The sequence below is a fragment of the Temnothorax americanus genome, unplaced genomic scaffold (genome assembly GCF_048541705.1).
Source record: "Temnothorax americanus isolate GAGA-0224 unplaced genomic scaffold, ASM4854170v1 Scaffold30, whole genome shotgun sequence".
NCBI classification, from domain to species: Eukaryota; Metazoa; Arthropoda; class Insecta; order Hymenoptera; family Formicidae; genus Temnothorax; species Temnothorax americanus.
The window spans coordinates 2178442-2192675 of record NW_027509443.1 but is presented as its reverse complement, the minus strand read 5'-3'; the positions used below and the strand labels follow the sequence as shown (position 1 = coordinate 2192675).

General features: G+C 35.7%; 1 long non-coding RNA gene across 1 annotated transcript; it reads left to right on the top strand.

Moving 5' to 3' along the window:
- The first annotated feature begins 7807 nt into the window (after positions 1 to 7807).
- On the top strand, positions 7808 to 8759 carry LOC143900832 (uncharacterized). The gene is made up of 3 exons (XR_013257885.1): positions 7808 to 7844; positions 8080 to 8224; positions 8301 to 8759. It is a non-coding gene; the product is annotated as an uncharacterized LOC143900832 (long non-coding RNA).
- Positions 8760 to 14234: the final 5475 nt, after the last annotated feature.

Sequence of the window (14234 nt, the reverse complement as noted above, 5' to 3'; positions counted from 1 at the left end):
ATATGCGTTTAATTTCTTGCATCAAACAAATAAAAAATGCGAAAGATATACACGTATATTATTCATATAATAAATACACTTCGTAAATAAATTAAAAAAAAAAAAGACAAATATATGTCTAGCAAAAAATCTGAATACATTCTTTATACCTATTTATTTATATTCTTTCTTCATTATTACAAGAACAATATGTTCTTTATGTAATTAAAAAATTATATATACTTTTTCCTACGACGATATTTCGAAATATTTATTCCATAATAATTACAAAATTTTATTTCAAAGATATATTTTTTGATATAAAGATATATGTATTAGTAATTACATATATAAGTAATATTAATTAATTAGCATGAAGCATGTATAAAAATTTATGCCAGATTGTTTGAGAACAATACACATCAGTATCCGACGATGTTTAAAATTGCAAAAGCATTCACAAGAACGTGTTTGTAAGAACAACCAAGTCATGATGCGATTACAACTATCCGCATTAGTCTGCATAATGAAGGAAATGAATAGGGGTAACTGCGGGGTCACAACTTTCTCTCCTTTAGAAATGTTCAAGAGGTCGAATTAGAGGAATTTGCTCAAAAGTTAAAATGTAAAAAAAAAAATCTTATATGATGCTTTCAGAACGTTATTTCGTTTAAATATATTCATGTTGGCAGATTAAACAACGTGCATATTGACATTTTTAATATGCGTCGGTAATGATAATTTAAAATTTTAACCGTTATTTTTGACATTTAAATATGTTTTTGCTATATTCAATCGTTTATTATCATAATATTGGCCGATTCATAGTCGATTCTTATATTTAAGACCGTCTTAAGTACAATCATAAGATGTCACGAACCAATCACAGAGCGTATTAGTATCTTAAGACATTACTTAAGACGGTTTTGAAATAAGAAAATCGATTATGAATACGGGCCATTGTAACATTTTAATTGGGCCTATGCTTGAGGCAAGCAGTCTGCGATAATAAATGAAGATATTTCTTCATTTACGACTCATAATTGAATTTAAATGATAGTCGATGTAGGAAGTTTGCTTATAAGCATATCCATCCTCATTGTGTGATGTTTGACATTGTATATAATATGTTAATAGATACTTAAAAGCGTTGAAAAAGTTATTATAACTTTAATTAAAACCTTTACTTTTAAAAATGCAAGAAAATGATGCAAATAAAATGATCTGTTATACAGATATAAGTAAAATAAAAATTGTGTGGTTTAATTATCATGTCATAAAATGCAATTTTTCATGATGTTTATGCTCTATTCATCAATGTACTAAACCTCAATTAAATGACGTATCCTATTTGACATGTTTTTAATAAGCATTGTAAATTATTATTTTTTCAAGTAAAAGTCAATCATTTTAAGATTCTTGTTCTTTTTTATTGTTTAATTGTATTTTTTACAATATACTTTTTATTTCGATATTTCTCTGTACTCTTATCAAACTTTCATTCCCGCGTTAGTAACGACGCAGTCTTGTTTTGTCGTATAAAAATTTATGTATTCAAGGGTTAAACAAGTTTGCGCGCGAGGATGACGCGACGGCAGAACTAATGGAGACAACGAGATACGACCGGTCGACTTTCTCCGTCTGCGGGCTCTCCGTGGGGCGGAAAAACACGGCGTCTGAATTCGCCGGGCGATAACCACGCGCGCGGGAAGAGGCCGCAACCCCCCCGAGGGTCGGGAGCGAGGGAAAGTGAGGCGAGCGAGGACTGCCTCGGCCCCCGCGGAGGATGGCGGGCGGGATCGGAGGCCCTGTAATGATCTTACGGCCATGGTAACTTTTTTAATCAGCGCCCGGTTTAATTATACGGTCGATGAGGAGGTACTCGCGCGCCCATCCTCTCCCGCCCCCGCCCCCGCCCCCGCCCCCGCCCCGGCCGCTCTCTTCTGCTGGTGCTTCAATCTCCCCGTCGACTCGTTTCGTTCGGTTCACCCTCTCTTCTTCCTGCCGACGAGTCCGTCTCCTCGCGTCGAGCCCTCGACGCAGCAGACCCGGTCAGTCGTCCTAACTATATAAAGGCACCGACTCGCAAACAAGATTTGACTTATTGCGCCCGAGCGATTTCTCCGGCGATAGGAACGGCGCGCTACGAAGGACGGTGGGCGACCGCCTCGGAAAATTTCGAAATGCTTTTAATTGGAAGACCCGTGGCTGCGCGAACCGATACCGCGATGATCAGAGAGGTGCAGAAGGGGGACGCAGATCCACGCTTCTCGATGAAATTTGCCGAAGAAGTGCATTATCGTTAATTAGCGCGCGCGTCCGGAAACGCGATCTCACCTCCGCTTCTCCTTCTTATATAGAGTACGCTTTCAATATGCGCACATTGCAATCTTTTATTTGTTTTATTGAAGGAAAAGCTCTTCTTATTTACCTCATTTGCATAGCAAACTAGGTACCGTGAGCTATCACAATTCTGAATGAGAAAGAATAAGATGACATTCTTATTATATTTGAGTGATAAATATATTTCATTACAAGCAGAATGCAAATACGCATAAGACAAAAAATCGTGTTTTTTTATCTATCTATTATTCATAAATATATAGTAAAGTGAAATTGTATTGCTTATTGTCAAAATGTAATTATACTAATAAATATTTAAATTTGAGTAATTCTTAGAAAAAAACTGAATCTCTTTAAACAGTAATAATTAATTTTTATATTATCAGTATTTAAAACTTAAAATGACACAAAATGTAACCTAAAGTAACACAATGTACATACATATGTCTTTATTCAAGTACAGAATTGAGTATTTCTTATATAAATTATTATTTTCTTGTGTTGAATAATACATTTTATCTGATAAAATTCTTCATATTTGTGTTATCCACAATTCTATTTTTATGAAAGTCAATTGACAAAGTTTTAAATGCCTCTTTCAATTACTCTAAGATTGTTATTATTTTCATTACACTTTATTGCTTATGTTGTAATATTTATACCGTACTGTATTGCATTCATTTGTAATGTAGTGCTTTTTATCAAACTTGCGTTAAGAAAAATTTCACTATCACTTATTTTATTAAATAATAGATAAAAGTCATTAAATATGTAATACTGCCGCTACATATTATTACTAAATTAAATTATTCATAAATCTTTGTTGATCTTCAAGTAATAGGGTATGTACTACCTAGCGTCGTACATTAAATAAGGGCGGTAGGGGTGGAGTTTAGAGGGTGGTCCCTCGGCCAACACAATTCGTATTTCCTTTTCGTGCAATGGCGTCTATCGTGTCTTTTGCATTGCCCTAATTCCCGTATTAAATATAACTAGCTTTATGCCTGCCAGTTTTTCCAATTCGCAAGTAATTAATAATTAAATGCAATTCTAAGATATCTAAGATAAATAATTCAAAGTCATCATTATATTTTATAATTTTTATACTTAATTAATATTTATATATTATATATTTTATCATTATATATTAAATTTATGCCATTTTAGGTTTTAAATACTATTAGCATAAAAATTATTTATTACTGTCTGAAGAGATTTGTTTTCTTTGTATGACGAATATGAGATCCCATGACAAATAAACCTTTTGAACCTTCGAATGTTAAGGCTTAAGAAATGGTGTCTAAGGTTACTGACTGTTGACGTTTCGAGTGTGGCACGAGCATCAGTGCATCGGTAATCGATGTCTACCTGCATGCAGTTATTTTTACCTGAGCGCGTGCCACGTACCTGCCACGCGTGAGAGTCAGGTCCAATCGAATCGATGGAGCGAGAATAATAGGGTATCAATACCTGTTGCTGAAAACGCTTTCTGTTACCTGTTTCAGTTGGCACGTTTGTGATACCGCAAGTATTTGAAACTATAAATCGCCGATGACATTTAATTTGACACCTTAGCCGTCTGTAATGGCACTTTGAATTTTGCTTTTTGGAATGTTTTATATAATTATCGCTTCTCATCATCAGTAAGTTTTTAGTGTTATAATTAAAAAGATAAAATAATTAATATTTTTCTAATAATTAATTGAATATATTAATACATATAAAGAGTTAGATCTTATGGAAATTCTTATAGAGATTATTGTTTTTGTAATAAATTAGTATGTATGTAGAATATTACAATAAAGCAATAAATTTTTTAAAAGTCTATTAAAATAATATTCACTCAAAATTAAAAAAATAAAGAATAAAATATTGTCTACTTTAAAGCTGGTTATTCCTGTTGGTAAGCTAACTAATAGTTAAATAATATGTCTAGCTTTGCCTAATTTAAAGGAAAAACAAAGACATATAAATAATTTAACTATTAGTTAGTTTACAACAGGTTGGAACAATCAGTCCTTAATGATATAATTTTATTTTTCCGATTATCATGATAAATTCTCTAAACATAAAATTAATTTTGTCTTAACAAAAAGATTTGATGATAAAAAATATAGGAGAGAGTTGTAAGTTTTGACTTAAAATCTTAAAAAAAAAAAAATCTTAAGCTTAAGTGACCTCCTAAGATCTTTTGCACTTCGAAAACTTCGTTCTTGGAACGCTCTTTGTCAATCACTTACAATAACTCGAAAATAAACACTTTGAATTTGTGAAAGAATTTATAATCCCAATTACGTTGACGAATTTGTCGAAATTGCTGCGCATCAGAATCTGACATGGCCCGTTTATCGGGGTCGTTAAAAGTACGGGCGAGTAACGAGCATGAAATGAAGTTTTAATGGCGCCGAGTTGAAACCCAGCAACGTCGTATTTTGTTGCGTCTTTTTTTGGGGGCCGCGGGGTTGGATGTAGGAGGGTCGATAAACGCCATCGTCACCTTTTATTCCACGTCGATGGCGGCGATCCGGGCTTTACGGAAGATTCGGCTTTAAGAAAGCCAAATCACGATCCATCAACCTTATTCTCACTACTTAGTCTCGCATCCGATGGCGCCGAGAGGAGATGACGACGAGAGTTAATTACTGCGTAATTAACGTGTAAGGTAATCTGGGACTTATGTTTCAATCGAACAAGAAAACGAGGACTCGTAATTAGCGTCCTGCCTGAAAGACTTACGCCCTCGAGCATGTCGTGTAAAAAAATATTCTTGAAGTAAATTCTTTACTGGTTTGTATTAAATTATTTTAATTTTTGATGTTAATTGTTGATAATTCATTGTATTATAGTATAGTAACTATGCAATCAGCATAAAATTATAAAATAATTATTTAACATATATCTAATTTTTTGCATTTTTTTCTCTGCACTTTACAAACATCACATATATTATATCCAATGTGATGGAAAATTGATTTTTTTTTTTTAATAGTTTCATAACTGTTTTCACAAATTATACTTAAATTAAATTAAAAACTAAAATTAAATTAAATTAAATTAAATTGACTCCTAAAACAAAAAAATTTTACAAAGTAAATTAGATATAAATTAAAAATTTATTTAAACAATTAGAGCTTTATAGTTTCTAAAAAATAATAAAAGATATATTTTTTATTTTCCACACATTTAATTTTTATTCAATTTAAAAATTTAATTTTTAATTTTTAAAGTTTTCAATTATTTAATTAACATTTGCATTTTTCTTAAATTATAATTACCTTAATGAGATATGTTATTTCAGAAAAGTAACAGGGATGTTTTCTAAACAGTATTCAGTATTTACGTTACACCCTATATATTCTTCACTTATAAACATTACCGACTACAAAAGATGAACAGGTTTCAAACGTTTCCTGATAGAGGGTACGCACCTCATTCCGTTGTGGATTGCAATCTACAGCAACCCTTATCTTTTTACAGTCCTCCCTATTATCGACTATAAGGGGGTAAAACAGATATCTAGCTTGCCGCATGCAGTGATTCTCATTATTCTCAAAGCTTACGTAAGAGAAGTTTAATGTTCACATTAGAAAATATCTCACGTTCTCGATTACGCCGCGTTAAGCTTCTAAAAGAGATTTATAAACGCGATAAAATGAATTTCCATGCCAATATGTGGCGGCGACGATCAAATTGCCGGAATAAATTAGAATTTAGTATTATGCCCGGCTGATTGCTTTCGTATATTTTCCGTGAAAAACGTTAGGGATAAATGGCTTTTCATCCCCTTCTATCTAATTGCAAAACGCATAAATATATGATTGCAGCTATATAAATTTTCTTTACCACCCCATTTTATACAGTCATTAAAAAAATGCACACATACATGAAATTTATATATACGATGTGTATTTATTTGTACACATTTGTTATTATTTTTCCTCTTTCTAGTTTATATAGTCTATAAAATATATAATCCGTTTCAAGAGTATAATAATAACATATTAACATAAAGGAACATTTCTATACATATTTATATAATTTAAAAAACAGAATTGCGATTTTGCCATAGCATTGACAAATAATTCGCATATTATATTACTGACCGCTCGGCTTGCTTAAAGAAACAATAAAAAAATTTCCAGCGACGATTGTGCGCGAAGCCAGTCCATCTTAGCGTTGAATCATAAAAGATTAACGAACTCTCGGGCCTTCGTCAAGAGCGCTCGCCGAGGTACTCGAAACTTGCCGATCGACCTTAAAGCGAGGAGCCGGTTCCGATGCCCGGCAATGTATTCTCTCTGCTGTAAAAACAGTTATTATTTTTCCGACGATTGTTCGCGCGCCCCGGCAGATGTATACTGAAAGAATTTCTCTCTCTCTCTCTCTCTTTCCTCGCTCGGTTTCCACCCCGCGCGGCCGCCTCTCTCTTTCTCCCGTCCGCGTCGTAGCGACGCTCTCGCATCGGATTTGCATACGCGGGAACGAATTCGGTCCGGGTCCGGAAGGACGGCAGGTAGGACGACGACGACGCGATATGCAGTCGTCCTAACGCCGTGCACCGGCGTGCCATAGGGTGAAAATGAAGTGGCCCGGGCGCATTAATAACTGCACAAAGGGGGCCTTCGAAGATCGAGGTGGGGCGCACGTTCGGGCCGCGATAATGCATAAATTAAATCGAAACGAGTTTCGCGGGCCAACGGCTTCTCGCCGTGACGAGACCGGACGCCGTTTTCGCGCCGCTTTGTTCTCCACTTCGATTCTCTCGCTGCGGGAACCAGTGCAGCTTCTTCCCTAAAAGCAGTGCACGTCATCCGCGAGTTAAAGTTCCTCTCTCTGAAGCGAAACTAAACGGGTATTCCGAATGAATGAGATTTTTTACTCCCGTATTTCCTTATGTGTGTTTCTTGCATATCTTCTATTAACTTACTAATTAAATAACAATAAGCGTTATATGCAATAATGAATCATTAGATACATATGATAAAAGATCGACCTGTGAATGTGTGAAGCAGAACTGTATCGAGTCTATTCTTCTACTGTAAAAACTGTAACGAAATATTATGCTATATATAATTAAATAAAATAATATTGCTTGATGGGTGTTTAATTACTAAAAACTGAGGCTAGGTTACACATGGAAGGAAAACTATTGAAAATTGAAAGGCGACAGACACGTGAGGGACGGCTTTTGAGAAGTTTTACTGTAGCCAGATATTAAAAATTGTTCATTTCTTTTCTAAAATATCTATAATAACTTTCTCCTTCGGAAACGCGTTGAACGGGGCAAGAGAATTGTCAATACGGCATTGTCTGCTATGGTGAATAATAAATATCACGAGGTCGTTGTACAAAGGCGCTCGAGCGAGCAGTCATTCGATATTGGTTCGCTTGAATACATCATCTAAAAATGTCGCAAGAAACCAAAAAAGAGTTAAAGCCGAATCGGAATATGGCCATGGCAGAATTTGCCGAAGAATTTACACGATTAATCATTCGTTTATACGCCGAGAATTTCAGTAAACGTATAAGTATTCGCTCGATTAAAAATCATCATTCTACACGAGAGTAAAATATAGTCGATATGGAGAGAGAGTGTCAATATGCACGGCTGTTATTTTATTTGTACATGTTTACACGTATACGTATGCGTGTTTAACGAGTACAAGTTATCGCAAATACGGTGAAAATTTTCATATAATCTCGTATTCGTATAATCTTTCATATAATCTCGATGATTATTATACGCGTGCCTTTCAGGACGATCTAGTATTCGTAATACACTACGTGCGCTTCGTGCACTGAAGGGTTTCCATAGTGAGACCAGTGAGACATCCAATGGCGCAAATATTCCAGAAACATCGGTCGTTACACATAACAAACACGAACCAGATATTGAGAAAACGTACAGGTTATTTTGAAACTTTAGTTTATAGTCTAACGGTTATTTATAAATATATGTATATTTCTTATAACGACAGTGTTGTGTTTGGATCTCAAGATGCTTTTACGGATGGTGCGAGGCTTCTGTTTTGTCTGACGTCTCAAAAGCTACTAAAGAGGAACAAGAGAATTCTGTCAAATAAACCGATATCACTCATGCAACCATCCTGAAAGAATGCCAAATTTATTTTTGTGATATTAGATTTCTATATATAATACTGTTAATTACGTTTTTTTTAATTTATTGGAATACAATTTATTTAGTTTGCAATCAATACGTCAATTAATTAACTCACCATTTATTTTTAATTATATAATTATCAATTATAACAAATATGACCTGTTTACCTTTTTCATCAATCGTACTTTTCGTCGCTTCGGGATTCCTATATATAGTAACCGTTCATTATGATTATAGATTTTATCCATATTTCTCCCGACTGATTTGAGTATTTTGAAAATTTTAATTTATTTAATTTATAAATAACCTGTGTGTGTGTGTGTGTGTGTGTGTGTGTGTGTGTGCCGCTAAACTGCTGGATTAAATGTATATAAAGTGTGCAGGTTTCACATCAGTAATTTATGAGCAAATTAATATTGGGCAATAGAGAGAGAGTTTCTCTTATAATATTAAATGAATATACGTATTCATAAACAGATGTAATTTAATAAGCACTAACAAAATTGAATATTTAGAAATTTCATAATAATGGTTTCGAGAAAGAACATCCGGTTTTTTGTCCGTCGAACGGAGTAATGCCATTAGATTCTTGAGACATCGCGGTAGCTCATCTTGCGCTTTTCAGCCGACCTGCCTACGCCACTCCAGACAGCTTTGTTCCTCTCTGCAGTACGAAAAGCAATTGTTTCGCGTTAGCAGTCTGCGAGAGAGAAAGAATGCAGGACAAAGAATGACTACTGAGGGGTGAATTGGGGACAGAAATTATAAATGCGCGACTGCCGGCGACACCCCATTACTCCGGTTAGGGCCCTCTTCCTTTCGACGCCACTGCATCGCGAATTTTTCGTGCGATCAGAAACAAAAGGCAGACATTTTATGCAGAAAACTTTATTTATGCTATAAATATGTATATCCGCATTATGGATTTTTAATAAATTTTGCTCTAGAGAAGTTACATATCTTTCTTCCTATCAATTTATATTAAATATGATGATATTCGCGAATCATTCAATATATTATAAAAATATTTTTATTTATATTTGGTACTTTTAAATGCCATACTTACCTCTCGGTCGTAGTTTTTGCTACAACATGATAATCATCACAAGGTGTATTTGACAAAATTTTAAAACTAAAAAAAAACAGAAAATGTATAAAAAAAGAGAAATATTTTATTAATTTTATTTTTTTGATATTTATCACTATATTTTTTATAAAAATTTATTTTTCTAGCAAATAATATGAAGAAGTTTATTTAGGACATCATATACGCACAGATTTAGAATGCCTTAATACTAAATATAATTTTATTACTCATAAATTGTGGCAAAATTTTTAAGCTTTCAATTATAATAAATGGCAACATTTTCTGATACAAATTACTCGCATTTCTTTCATAACGTTTGCAAGCAAAAAATGGTATTTTGGTAGTGCACATAAAAGAGCCTGATATTTCCAGAGCTAATATGGCTCTGTTGAATTTACGCGTATATAGCTGGACACCGGCATGTTCGCGTAAAAAAGTTTATAGGGCGAAACCCGTGCTTTTTCGTTTTTTTTTTCACCGTGTTCTCGTTTTTCCACTCAATTCAGCCCCGGGTCCATGTTGGTCTGGAGTTGTGCGCGCACTCCGATCGATCCAAGGCGTCGCGACGCCTACCACTCTTTTCGGATTCTCGGCATATGTTTCCCTTCGAATCTGTCGACGGAGAGTACCTTCCATCAGTTATCCTTCAGATCGAGGCACACAGGCATAAAGAAGATCTTAAGGATAAAACTGATAGGATAAAATTGAAGAGTACATCAAGGTTACAATGTTGCCTATGATTGATTGTATGACGATAAAATAAATTTGCAGTGTAAAACTTTATAATTTCTTGTGATTACTTAAAATACTAGTTATCAAAAGCGAGTTTTTCTTCCATGTAAACAAATCATATATTTAACGTACAATATGTATATGCTATATATAATAAATATTCTGTAATACAGAGAGAGAGAGAGAGAGAGAGAAACACAATGTAAAAAACTATTTTCATAAAAAATAATTTTCTATTAGTTAGTCTGCAGTGCAAGTGGGGACAGCTGTGTGTGTGTGATATATAGGTACGATTTTCTTGGCTCCATCAAAGCATTATGTTCTGAAACAGTCTCGCGTAATTTTCAGTTTTGCGTAAGTGGCACTTCCCTCGTGTCATGGGGCGGGGTTCTTCCCACATTTCCTATATCGCGTTTCAAGACGCACGAAGGTAAATGAGAGTCTCGCGGAAAAGATGTTATTGATGACAGCGTTAATAATGGATCGGGTTCTCAGCCGATAGATATCATTAACGATCATCTGCCTGAGCTACAGTGGCTTCGATCAATCATACGAAATGCCGACGTCGTCGTCGGCAGACTCCTCCCCCGGCCTCCCTTCGGCCTCCGTCCGCCCCCCCCTCCTCCGACCGCTCGTGTTGTCGTTTCTTCTTTCGGCTCAACCTCCCCCCTCACCTCCACAACGTCATCGTCTTCGAGTAATTCCTGCATGCGGGCTGGGATATCTTTTTTCCACCCGCCATCCTGGAGATTCGCCAAGATTCATTCATCACCGGCATCCGAGGGCGCGAAAGGAACGCCGCAAAAACCTGCTCGCAGGAAGAGAAAAGAGCGCGCGAGGAAGCGAGCTGAAGCGAACCGAGGTGGAGGGATGGTCGTTATCGTTGTATAGCGCGAATGCGTGGCGCCGGGTAGAATTATTATCGATGTGACGCGTGAGAAGACTGTGGAGAAAATGGCCGTGTGTGATTAAAAATAATGTAAAATAATTAATTAAAAACACGGCAGAATTGTTATAATTTAAATAAGATACCAAATAATGTCATATATCTGGCATATATTATGCAAGAAATTGACAGAAAATAATACTGTAAAAAGAATGATGTAAGTTGAGGGGTATCATATAGGAAAAAATGTAAAAATGAATATAATTGTGGAAACCGGAAAACATTGAATCGCATAAATGCGCATAATCATGCGTGTGCGTGACGTAAAAATGAAACCCGGTGCGATTTCCATCTCGCGCTTTCGTCCAGCAGAGGGCAAGCGTATAAAAGCTGGGAAGCTGGAAAAAAGCTTTCGGTTCGGTGGTGTCGGTTGGATAAAAGTTCCCGCTATAGCTCCTTGTCCTCGCTTCTCTATTCGTGTTGATTTTCTCCCCCTTTCCCGACTTTCCCTCCTTCTTCACGTGCGCGTTTTATCCTTGCTTCTCCAATTTCTGCTTACCATCGCGGGATGCCAAGCGAAGACAAGAATCGAAACTTATTCTCTAATTTTATTCGTGTTACATGCATATGTCCAGTTTTACACCGTTCCTTTTTGCGCGCGTATATAAACGTAGAATGCGTTGCGTTACACGTGCAAGAATCTTCAGGTTCTTTTGTCGATGCGGCAAGGAGAATATATATTTTTAAGAAATTTTAAGAAAGTCTAAAATTACGAATTTAATATAAAATTAATTATTTATAAAATATAATGCATATATACATATTGAAAGCACAAGATCTTCCAACGTGTATTTTTTGCAATTCTTCCTGGAAAAAGGTAATGTACATATTTGACTTTGTAAATAGACACTTAAGACTTTAAGACTATTGCGGACGAGGTGGCGAAAAGTAGTGGCATTCAATTAAATTTTGATAAAAACAAGATTGCTTCAATTTTCAACAAGAACGTATTCGCAACATGTATTATAAATATGTAGTGTGATGATTTCGTAATTAGATGTGTTAACAATAAGATTATTTTAAAGTCGCCGAAAGATTGTCTAATCAGCAAAACTGGCGACCGAAATATTTCCAATCGCTATAAGCATATTCATGCACATATACGTATGTGTGTTCGTATCCTCTTTGGATACAATGTGTGCGCGTCAAGAATACACACTATTGATCGTGGGTGGATGCGAGAGAAAGAGAGGGAGGGAAAGGAAAAAAAGAGGGAAAGGAAGGACGTGGAAACGGCGGGGGCGGGAGAAAAGAGACGGCGAGCGCCAGGAAATATACAAGGAAGCAGACCGAGCAAGGAATTTTTCTCCTTTCCATATTTTTCATACAGAGAATACGACACCCTCTAATAAAGTTCAGCTAAGCATCTTACTTTTTGCAAATTGAGTTCTAAACGGAAGTTAATGACGTCTTTAACGACATAGTAGTATCCACTTTATGAATTATTTCACTCGCGACTTTATATTGATTATGCGCCGATTATAAATATCTATATGAGTTATTATAATATTTTAGTAGATATATTTTATAAATGTGTTCACCGATTAGCGCACAGCTTATTAATTTGCCCAAAATAATAACGCGATATTTGTAATGTGCTGGGAAACAAGCTAAAAGACGAAATACGTAAACGTGAAAATATGACAATACATATACGTTAATTCTGAAGTAGTAAGATGAAATTGAATTGTACTCACGGTATAATAGTGTTATTTTTTATTTTATTATTATATAAATTATATTCAATATCTTTTTAGATCAATTTTATATCATTTAATAATTTAAATCTTTATACATCAACCTATATTTTTAGGTAAAATCATAATTATTACAAAGAGTTTCGAAATTCACTGACATAAGAAAATTAAGAATTCAAATTAATGAATTTATATATTTTAAATTTTAGAGATAAAACATTGTTTAACTTCGACTTATAAAAATTCAATTTTATCATATATCTATATCGATATTAAATATTTTATTTACGCAATTTTACTCAAATCAACAACTCTTCCTTCCTTGACGCTATTTGTAAGACCATTAAGTCGTAATGCACAAGTGTCGGCGGGACCCGGTTTGTTTACCGATCTCGGACACTGACAAAGTATCAATGATCTATAAATTTGCCTAAAGATCGAGTGCTTTCGCGGGGAGGGGCTACTGTTATTATGCGCAACGTCGATATCCCTTTACCACACGCGCAGTCGGCGCAGCCAGTGTCGCGTCGCGTCCCTTTATACGAATATTAATGGCCATCGATATGTGTCACCTCTTCACCGTCCGCGTCGTTAAACACCTGCCCCACCTTGACGCGGGTAAGATAGACCTTCCACGCCCCGCCGCGGTGGAACCTCTCCACTGAACGTGGGAAAGCCTCGGGCACGGGCACCGCGCTTTCTTTGGTTGCCCCTTTCGTCTGCGAGCGCGCGAGGAAGACCGCATAAATCTGCATACATGCATTCGCCGAAGTAAAAACTTTGACGCCCCGCGTGCAGACACAAAGGCTGTTTTTCCACGGGGAAGTTTTCGAGAAGCAAACGCGAGGGAACGAGGGACGCGCGCGCGCGCGCGGGGAAGGCGCAACGACGACATTTGGCGGCTAGGAAATCTCGTTTGGATTTTGCACTCGGGTCATCTCGCAACTATCGCAATTTTTTCAAGTCATCTCTACGCAATTCTTGAGTCCATTGAACACGTCATGTGCTGCGGGCGATGCGATGGATTGAATAAAATATGACCACGAATTTTTGTTTGTCTACATCCAACAATGTTCTTCAATAGGGTATTCATCTGCCAATATTTCTTGTTACTACAAATATTTATAATATAACTGCTCGTTGTATATTATTGACAAATTATTTGTTATATTGACAAGACAAGACTCTTTCCAAACTGCAATTACTGCTAACTCATGATTATTAACGTTGGTCAAAGTGACGGTGTATCTTAATTAGAATTTTAATATTTTCTAAGCGTTTTGAATATGGGCCAAAGTATAATCGAACCTCATTTTCCGGCCCAGGATC